This window comes from Procambarus clarkii, chromosome 22, assembly GCF_040958095.1.
Source record: "Procambarus clarkii isolate CNS0578487 chromosome 22, FALCON_Pclarkii_2.0, whole genome shotgun sequence".
NCBI classification, from domain to species: Eukaryota; Metazoa; Arthropoda; class Malacostraca; order Decapoda; family Cambaridae; genus Procambarus; species Procambarus clarkii.
In genome coordinates this window covers 28,469,884-28,481,528 of record NC_091171.1, presented here as the reverse complement: position 1 = coordinate 28,481,528, position 11,645 = coordinate 28,469,884, and positions in this window count along the sequence as shown.

The window sequence follows — 11,645 nt, the reverse complement described above, 5'->3', positions numbered from 1 at the left end:
CCTGGACCCACTGTCCAGTCGGTAATAGGCTATTAGGTCTCAGGTAACCAGTACCTAGTACCTAATACATTTTCTGAGAGAAGGAGCAAAGAGGGCAGAAGAAGGATGAAGGAAGAGAGAGGGAGGATTTGAGAAAAAGGGGAAAGCTTTACTAGTGGAAGCTGTCTCATACAGGCCCAAAAGATCTTCTATAGTTCTCTCTATAAACTGGTTTTCTTCACATATTTGTAAATTAATAGCGTTGGGTAGATATACTTATGTCTTATCAGATTAGATCATCGATGAATGTATAACGCCCAGATGTTCAAGAACACAAGATCCTATATATATATATATTTGTTTTTTGGTGCATTTTATGATTTTTTTATGATATGATTTACGTGGCTTTCATGATGATTTGATCGTGGCCACATTGTACACAATAGCGTTCTCAGCCCAACGGGAAGATTTCCGTATTTTTGAACACAAGATTTCTTGATTGACTGTGGGACGCTTCCCTCACTGGTGATGGACCGTACGACTCTCAGTGATGACTTCAGGGGTCATTAGACTCTTAATCATTACTTCAGGGACCATTGGACTTTTAATCATCACTTCATGGACCATTAAACTCTTAATCATTATTTCAGGGACCATTAGAATCTTGTATATAATTTGTGTATTGATGCAGTTTATCTTCCATGACCTCGTGAGTGAATATAAGAACACTGTAAACAATACACAGGAACCTGGTACGTGTATGAGTATATACACTGAGGCAATGTAATGGGATCGACCATGAGATCCTGGCCTTGCCCCAGACCAACGACCACTCTCAGGTGTAGTCTGGTAGTTATTCTGGTTGAAATACCTTTAGGCTCATCATGGTTTTCTCGGTTATGCATGTGCCTGGGGTGTCCCGTGGGATCGAACACCGGTCTTGCATGAAGTGAGGTCGTCGCTGAACCTACTCGCCAGAGTGGACGAGGACCTTTTATGAAGTAATTAATTAATATATCAATCGAACTATTTTATTTGTTCTGGGAATCGAACGAGTCTCTATGCCTTGGTGAATAGAAATTCCACCGTCCACCAGTTGAGGAAGTATCAATCTCCTGGGAGGAGACGGTGGTCAAGATTGAGACGCCGCGCCTTCCTGTTCTCTGATAAGGGATTTGCCTCGCCAACTTTGTCCTTATCTTACAGTCTCCACCATTCTCTCGCCGTCTAAGATACCACTGACTTCACATTATTCTTCGTGTGTGAGTGTGAGTTTGTGTGTGTGTGTGTGTGTGTGTGTGTGTGTGTGTGTGTGTGTGTGTGTGTGTGTGTGTGTGTGTGTGTGTGTGTGTGTGTGTGTGTGTGTGTGTGTGTGTGTGTGTGTGTGTTTGTGTGTGTGTGTGTGTGTGTGTGTGTGTACTCACCTAGTTGTGTCTGCAGGATCGAGCATTGACTCTTGGATCCCGCCTTTCGAGCATCGGTTGTTTACAGCAATGACTCCTGTCCCATTTCCCTATCATACCTGGTTTTAAAATTATGAATAGTATTTGCTTCCACAACCTGTTCCTGAAGTGCATTCCATTTTCCCACTACTCTCACGCTAAAAGAAAACTTCCTAACATCTCTGTGACTCATCTGAGTTTCAAGCTTCCATCCATGTCCCCTCGTTCTGTTACTATTCCGTGTGAACATTTCGTCTATGTCCACTCTGTCAATCCCTCTGAGTATTTTATACGTTCCTATCATGTTCCCCCTCTCCCTTCTTCTTTCTAGTGTCGTAAGGCACAGTTCCCTCAGGCGCTCCTCATACCCCATCCCTCGTAGCTCTGGGACGAGTCTCGTTGCAAACCTCTGAACCTTTTCCAGTTTCATTATATGCTTCTTCAGATGGGAACTCCATGATGAGGCGGCATACTCTAAGACTGGCCTTACGTAGGCAGTGTAAAGCGCCCTAAATGCCTCCTTACTTAGGTTTCTGAATGATGTTCTAACTTTTGCCAGTGTAGAGTACGCTGCTGTCGTTATCCTATTTATATGTGCCTCAGGAGATAGATTAGGTGTCACGTCCACCCCCAGGTCTCTTTCACGCGTCGTTACAGGTAGGCTGTTCCCCGTCATTGTGTACTGTCCCTTTGGTCTCCTATCTTCTAGTCCCATTTCCATAACTTTACATTTGTTCGTGTGTGTGTGTGTGTGTGTGTGTGTGTGTGTGTGTGTGTGTGTGTGTGTGTGTGTGTGTGTGTGTGTGTGTGTGTGTGTGTGTGTGTACTCAACTATTTGTGCTTGCGGGGGTTGAGTTTCTGCTCTTGTATCTGGACTTTCATGAGTGCTGTGGATACTGTGATATCTTCATTTGAATTAAAGTGTGAAGTATACCTGTGCCACTTCACTCCTACATTCATTCCATTTATTTACAAAGGTGACACTGCGGAAGATCTTTGTGAGCGCACCTTCCTCGGGAACTTATTTTGAACATGTGTTGTCTCACTAGTGAAACATTTGAGGTAAATTAAAGACATTCTGTACTCAAACCTTCAGATTCGCCCATCCATTTGCACTGGTGGTTAAAACGTAGGACGTGTATCTGACAGGGTGGTAGTTCCATCCCCGATGGTTGAAGTAGTTGGGCACTATTCCTTCATCCCGATCTCATATTCCACCTCCTTGTTCTCGTGTCCCTTTCAAGAGGAATATGATCAGACTGGTTATATTAGAGCTACATCCTGATAATTACCTCACCTGAGGTTTACAGCATCCAATGGAATCATTCGTCTGTGGCTCTAAATATTAATTCATTTAGATCTACTAAACTGCCTTTATAAACACATTTCCTGTGCACTATGAAATCACATTTACGTATGACAAAATCTTCTGAGCATGACTGTGGGCTCGAACATGCGCCGGAATGCTTGAGGGCTACATGTGCAATTTCGACTGGTTACCATTTCCGTGTCTCTAAATTCCTAATGAGGTTTGTTGGTCTCCAGGTTGTGTAGATCTCAGGCATATCGTCGTGCAGGGGTTAAGTCGCGCGTCTGGGGTGACTCTGGATGCTGGTTCGATGCTCCAACGATTTTCTAATCTTCTGTATCTTCCCTGTTGTTTATATCATCTCACTCATGTGTGTCTGCTCTCTACCTAGGGTGTCTGCTCTCTACCTGTGGTGTCTGCTCTCTATCTGTGGTGTCTGCTCTCTACCTGTGGTGTCTGCTCTCTACCTGTGGTGTCTGCTCTCTACCTGTGGTGTCTGCTCTCTACCTGTCGCAGGTATTCAAGTTGTTTTCTGAACATCTTCTGAGTGTATTTAGTACCTTGAGCATTTCAGTTTCCGCTTAACTACCTCATCGATGACCTAATCTAAATACTTAAAAGTTCAAAGACGCTCTCCTTCTGATATGAATATTTCATTTGTTCTCTTATCCTAAATGTTACATCATTCGTGTTTTGCTTCTCTAAAACTCTTCTGATTCTAATATATTTGGTTCGTTCTCTGCTTTAGTTGTGTGGGGTTCTCGTCTCTCTTGCACTTCCTCTACCTCTTCCAAGCTTTCTGTGTTGGTTTCATGTCTTAAAGCACTGCTTTTTATTCATTAAGTAGACAGAAATGGTTGGGCATGTTTATTTTGACCTAATGCATCTGTTCACCTAGCAGTATGTGGGTTCTCAGGAGATAGTCAGCTTGTTGTGGGGTTGCATCCTGGGCGGGGTCAGTAATTCGACCTTTTACCTCGATATAAGCCTAACTCGTATCAATACACTCTGGCTTCCTGTCCCTCGACATATTAAATTATTATTATTTTAACTGATTTGGGATTTTTGTAACCTATTCCAAGTGTCTAGAATTTATGTCCTAGTCTAGAATTATTTTAACTTCGGCTTTTGTAAATATTTTAACTTAATAGTCCATCTCTCTGGACTCCTTTCAAAACTTTCCTTTTCTTGCATATTCTTATTATGAGGGAAGAAAAGGTACAGTCGGGCTCCTCCTCATGTTATCCCATTAACATGTTCTCTTAAGTTAACCAACTTTGATGTAAACAAATCAGGTTCTCCTCCTGGCTTTCTTACCTTCAAATCTATGTGCCAATGACTGAAATCTTCTGTAATTAGCAGTTTTGCTCCCATTCGATGAAGAGCATCTGCCATTCTTTGAACAGTTTCTCCCCTTTCTTGTACAGAGGCGGCTACCCATTGCATGATTTTTGTTGCATCTCTGTTGCTTTGTTCATAATCCTTCCTCTGCCTTCCAGCGACGAGATTGTACACAACTGGTGGAGATTGTACACAACTGGTGGAGATTGTACATAACTGGTGCTACAGCTAAGTCTTTACCAATTCGTTTGAGTCCTGTGACACTCTTATATAGTCATCTGTATCTGTCAGTGCTATTTCCTCATACGTTCAGTTGAACCCATCCGCTCCTCGCCGAGTTGATGAATGCAACTGCCATTTGAAAGCAACGTTTTGTACATGTCTAGTCAGGGGATATATTTCACCAATTTCCACTCCAACTACAGTAGCAATTAATACTCATTGGCTGCCTATGACTAGACTAATATATATTTAGTATCTGAAACTAATTCAGGTTTTTAATGAAGGATTTTTCTAGTCACTGCACACAATGCAGTGAAATATTTGGCCTTCGGTAAAAAAAGCGAGTGTAGTGGGAGGTGGTATGACAGGACGGCATGTAACTCCATAATCCACTGGACCGCCTGAGACTATTACACAGGACCTCTGTTCACTAGAGCTGCGTCACGGAGTAATTCCAATATCCTGACCTCAATACTGACTGTATCGGCCTCGAACATAGCGAACGTTTTATTGTTCAAACGAAGTGAAATATGTTTGTTGACCCGCATTCGTTTTCACTTTTACGTCAACACAATATTTTTTTTTGTCAGTCTGTTTGTCTGTCTGACTGACTTTCTGTGACTCTGTCTCTTTGTCTGTCTATCTCTCTACCTGTCTCTGTTTGTGTGTCTCTCTCTCTCTCTCTCTATCTGTCTCTGCTTCTCTCTCTCTCTCTCTCTCTCTCTCTCTCTCTCTCTCTCTCTCTCTCTCTCTCTCTCTCTCTCTCTCTCTCTCTCTCTCTCTCTCTCTCTCTCTCTCTCTCTCTCTCTCTATCTCTCTCTCTATCTCTCTCTCTCTCTCTCTAGTGTCTAGTAAAATCATTAAATTTGAAGCCATATTTAACAAATCTCATTTTGACTCTCGTGGTAATAAACAAATGAAAATTGAAATACTACATATTGAATATGTTAACTGCATTGTGCTGCAAGAAATTTTCTGTGCCTAAGAATTTTTACTGAAAGCACACGTGTGTCACATAAATTTAATTACACATTACAAATATTGGTCTTGATATCAGGTTTAAGGATGGGAATATTTTATCACTGCAGCCAAAATATAGGTGCTTCATATCCTTTTTCATGTTCCAGTCTTATATTAAGCTAATTGTTCTACTAATATAGAATAAGCTACTAATAATAAATAATATAACCTTGCTTACCCTAAACTAACCTGGACAAGGTAAGGTAAGGTAATTATCTGGAGAAAGCACTAAGCAACTACAACTATACATCACTTGCAAAGGATCAAGATAAGGATTTGGGATGGGACGGGGGTAAAGGAACGATACCCAACCACTTGGACAGAAGGGGATTGAACGCAAACCTGCATGAAGTAAGACCGTATATCTACCGTCCACCACAAGTGGTTGGTCACTAACCTGGACAGGCTTAACCTAACTTTAGCTAATCTAACCAAAGCTCACATAACCTGATCTAACCTGACCTAACCTAACCTTATCTGACCTAACAAGAGCCAACCTTACCTAACCTAATCTAATTTGACCAAACCTAACATAACTTTTGGTAATCTATTATAGCCTAGCCTAACTAGACCTAATTTTGATAACTATCAACCTCCACCACTATCACACAAGGAGCAGTAACAATAAATTACTCTTGAATATATAAAATCCCAGTCTGAAAAATGATAACAAAATTATAACACTTACCTTTGTAAACTCTTTAACTGAATACCCAAAATACTTTACACCAATTTCACTGATGAAATGTTCTGTGTGCTTTATTATTCACTCGAGAAAATTGTGGTTGGGTGCAACCTACAATTTCTAACATAGAGTATGTATTATTTATGTGTTCAAACTCATCAATTGAAAATTATATATACCGAGAATTACAAAAGTAAATACCCAATAGTTGAAATTATATTCATTATAAATGCTAAAATGTATCAATTGAAAATTTAACAATAAAATTTTTAAAACATTTTTTAACAATTGAAAATTATAATAATTACAAATCTTAATTCTCATAATTTTTGAAATATAATAATTGCACAGACAATCCTACAATAATAACAATACTAATTGCAAGTATATTGACTCAAATTCCAAAACTCATCAATTAAACATTACTTAAATTGCAAATGTTTAAGCACGTCAATTATAAAATAACATTAAGTTAGTAGTGAACTGGAGACTCTCCAACCTAGAAGTCAGTCGTCTCCATTCGTTTCATAACTTTAGTCTGATGACACGATAGTGAAGTATCCCGTGCTGAGAGGAGTCAACAGCTATTGCTGCAGTAGCTATTGATTCAGTGGGCAGTTGCTGAGGCGAGGCAATAGTTATTGCTTCAGTAGTGTGTTCTGAGGTAGAACAAAACGACCACTTCGACATGAACAGAGGCCTCCTGTTATGGTCTAACGAGGCTGTATGCCAACCTCTCTAGAGGACAACGAGGCAGCTCGTGACGAAATTATACCAAGAAAAACATCCTGGAAAATATTAACATATTGCCAATCTCCTCATCCTGGAAGTAGCACCCGTGTTACACACACCACTGGAAGGATATTACCTCTCGCTGGAAGTAGCATTCCCATCTTTCAAAGGAAACTTAATATATCTGAAAATCTAAAACAATGTCGACAAAGAACTTTAGAACCTGACCTGGGACTTTAACCAAGCGACTCGAAACACATGTGGATAACACAGTCTATCAGAATAGCGGCGGTGGTCCCGGGAGATTGTTCTGCTTCTGGGGTGATTCAGGGAGGGACTATCTGCGTATGTAACAGGCACGTCACTTGCAGTTGGGAGCTTTAGACGACGTGAGACCTGCAGTGGGGAGAATATCTCCACTACCAGGATTCCAGTGGTTCGAACTGTAGAGAATATCTCCACTACCAGGATTGCAGTACTTTGTACTGGTGAGAATATCTCCACTACCAGGATTGTAGTAGTTTGTACTGGTGAGAATATCTCCACTACCAGGATTGCAGTAGTTTGTACTGGTGAGAATATCTCCACTACCAGGATTGCAGTAGTTTATACTGGTGAGAATATCTCCACTACCAGGATTGCAGTAGTTTGTACTGGTGAGAATATCTCCACTACCAGGATTGCAGTAGTTTGTACTGTAGAGAATATCTCCACTACCAGGATTCCAGTGGTTCGTACTGTAGAGAATATCTCCACTACCAGGATTCCAGTGGTTTTATACTGTGGATTATATCACCAATAGGAGAATTCCAGTAGGTTGTACTAAGGAGAATACCTTCACCAGAAACAACCTTATTGCTCATCAGCTCATTTGGGAGTAAACCACACTGGGGATCAACGATCCTGATTAACTCTCATTACTTGTGGACAATTAATCCACCAGGTTCCCGTCAGACAATCACCAATACGATTTTCAGTGCTTGTTTTATTGATCAACAGGCCACCTTACATACGCTTCTTGGCTGATCACTTGCTGATCATAAATGATCATTGTTATTGATTATGAACTAGCTGAATATATTCCTCTTCAATGATCACCAGTTCACGGTGTAAGATATTCCAATCGATCACCACAAAAGATAATATTTTCTGATCAACACACAAGATCTTAATTAATTGATCACCAAAATGGGATACTGTTTTTTTATTATTTTTGATATTTACTGTTTTATACCGGTACTACTGATCTTTACTGTTCACCAGCTCGCTACACTAGATCATCTTTATTGATGACCAATTGACACAAAGCATTCTCTTTATTGATCACTACACATGAGTCTTCATTAATAATCAGCTGACCCCCCAGAAGCTCTTTATTGACCATAAGATCTCATCCGCTCTACTTAACCATCCCCCAGCCACTAAGCATCCCCCCACTATGCACCCCCTCCCTCAACCAAGTACCCCTTCACCCCCCCCCTACTAAGAGTCAGCCAAGGGGACGTAAATATTTACACCCAATATTGTGGACAACGTCGGTAAGCAAATGGTCAATAAAAGCTCGTCTTATCGCTAACTCATCATCAAAATTGACCTAATAAAAACAGTCTCTCAATACACCTGTTCCATCGTATAACCGTATATACCTTTTTCGTCATACACCCTTCCCTCCATACACTCCCCCAGTCCATACTTCTTTCCCTCCATACACTCCTCCCTTTATACACTCCTCCCTCCATACACCCCTCACTTGAGAGAGCGCGCGCGAAAGAGAGAGAGAGAGAGAGAGAGAGAGAGAGAGAGAGAGAGAGAGAGAGAGAGAGAGAGAGAGAGAGAGAGAGAGAGAGAGAGAGAGAGAGAGAGAGAGAGAGAGAGAGAGAGAGAGAGAGAGAGAGAGAGAGAGAGAGAGAGAGAGAGAGAGAGAGAGAGAGAGAGAGAGAGAGAGAGAGAAGACTGTTGCATGTCCACTGCACTATTCCATAAACTATTTAGGTTGTCAAAAGAACTGAACAGCGAAATATGTTCTTGTTCTAGTCATTATTTAACCAGCCCATCCTCCTTTTGTATATGATATGTAGGAATACATATCAAATCACATTATTGATGAAGCATAATTTCTTACTTTGGTGAACACCAGAGCCGTGACCAATCAAGCTTTACGCACACTTCATACTCATGCGGCCCCAGCATGTTGGAGTGATTGGATCACATATCTGTACCAAATAACGCCACGAGTGTTGCCGGGTGTTGGGTATATGTAGGTCTCACCACTTCCTAATACTTTTAGACAGTCGCTGGCTGAGTGGTAACAGCTCCAGGCTGCCGGGGCCACGGAGACCCTGGCTGGCCGATATCGAATCCTTTAGGGGGGTCAAAAGGTTTCAGATGTGTATTGGCTTGGGGGACCATTGAAGCTTTACATTAAGAGTATATATATTTGCATTATACTTTATAGTATATTTACTTTACATTATATATATATATATATATATATATATATATATATATATATATATATATATATATATATATATATATATGTCGTACCTAGTAGCCAGAATGCACTTCTAGGCCTACTATGCAAGGCCCAATTTGCCTAATAAGCCAAGTTTTCATGAATTAATTGTTTTTCGACTACCTAACCTAACCTAACCTAACTTTTTCGGCTACCTAACCTAACCTAACCTATAGAGATAGGTTAGGTTAGGTTAGGTTAGGTAGGGTTGGTTAGGTTCGGTCATATACCTACGTTAATTTTAACTCCAATAACAAAAAATTTACCTTATACATAATGAAATGGGTAGCTTTATTATTTCATAAGAAAAAAATTAGAGAAAATATATTAATTCATGAAAACTTGGCTTATTAGGCAAATTGGGCCTTGCATAGTAGGCTGAGAAGTGCGTTCTGGCTACTAGGTACGACATATATATATATATATATATATATATATATATATATATATATATATATATATATATATATGTTGTACCTATAGCCAGAACGTCGTACTCGGCCTACTATGCAAGGTCCGATTCGCCTAATAAGCCAAGTTTTCCTGAATTTATATATTTTTCAATATTTTTTTCTTATGGAATGATTAAGCTATCATTCTATCATTTTTTTCTTATGGAATGATAAAGCTATCTACTCATACATAATGAAATAACTAAAGCTATTTCATTATGTGTGAGTAGATTTTTTTTAAATTTTAGTTAAAACTAACGTAGATATATGACCGAACCTAACCAACCCTACCAAGCCTAATCTAACCTATGTTAACCTAGCCCAAACTAACACAATTAGATCAATAATTTATGTTCTTAATAATAATAATAATAATAATAATAATAATAATAATAATAATAATAATAATAGTTCAAATAAACTAATTGGAAACAATTTATTGAAAATATAGAAAATCACTCGGCCTATTAGGCAAATCAGGCCTTGCATAGTAGGCCGAGAAGTATGTTCTGGTTACTAGGTACGACATATATTTATATATATATATATATATATATATATATATATATATATATATATATATATATATATATATATATATATATATATACATATATATATGTCGTACCTAGTAGCTAGAACGTACTTCGCTGCCCACTATGCAAGGCCCGATTTGCCTAAAGAGCCAAGTTTTCCTGAATTAATATATTTTCTCTATTTTTTTTCTTGTGAAATGATAAAGCTACCCATTTCATTATGTATGAGGTAATTTTTTTTTATTGGAGTTAAAATTAACGTAGATATATGACCGAATCTAACCATCCCTACCTAACCTAACCTAACCTATCTTTATAGGTTAGGTTAGGTTAGGTACCCGAAAAAGTTAGGTTAGGTTAGGTTAGGTAAGGTAGGTTAGGTAGTCGAAAAACAATTAATTCATGAAAACTTGACTTATTAAGCAAAATGGGCCTTGCATAGTAAGCTGAGAAGTGCGTTCTGGCTACTAGGTACGACATATATATATATATATATATATATATATATATATATATATATATATATATATATATATATATATATATATATATATATATATATGTGTGTGTGTGTGTATATCACGAAAATAAACACGTGATTAAGAATGTGACAATGTCAGACCACGGAGGAAAAATGAAACAGGAATTTCCTTAAGTACTTTCGTATATTAAATACATCTTCAGAAGGGACCTTCTGAAGATGTATTTAATATACGAAAGTACTTAAGGAAATTCCTGTTTCATATGTCGTACCTAGTAGCCAGAACGCACTTCTCAGACTACTATGCAAGGCCTGATTTGACTAATAAGCCAAGTTTTCCTGAATTAATATATTTTCTCTAACTTTTTTCTTATGAAATGATAAAGCTACCCATTTCATTATGTATGAGTTCAATTTTTTTTTATTGGAGTTAAAATTAACGTAGATATATGACCGAACCTAACCAACCCTACCTAACCTAACCTAACCTATCTTAATAGGTTAGGTTAGGTTAGGTGGCTGAAAAAGTTAGGTTAGGTTAGGTTAGGTAGGTTAGGTAGTCGAAAAGCAATTAATTCATGAAAACTTGGCTTATTAGGCAAATCGGGCCTTGCATAGTAAGCTGAGAAGTGCGTTCTGGCTACTAGGTACGACATATATATATATATATATATATATATATATATATATATATATATATGTCGTACCCCCTTGTGCTCAAATGTCGTATATATGTATAATTGTTCCAGCTGTAATGCTGGATATGTCGGGAGTTCCATTCGGAACTTTAAGATTAGGATACTTGAGCACCGGGGATTATCTTTTAGGACTGGATTACCATTGTCTAAACCAGCATTTTCGGAGATTAGAAACCATTGTTATGAGTTTGATCATTCTCTGCTGGAATCTGATTTTAAAATTCTGGACACTT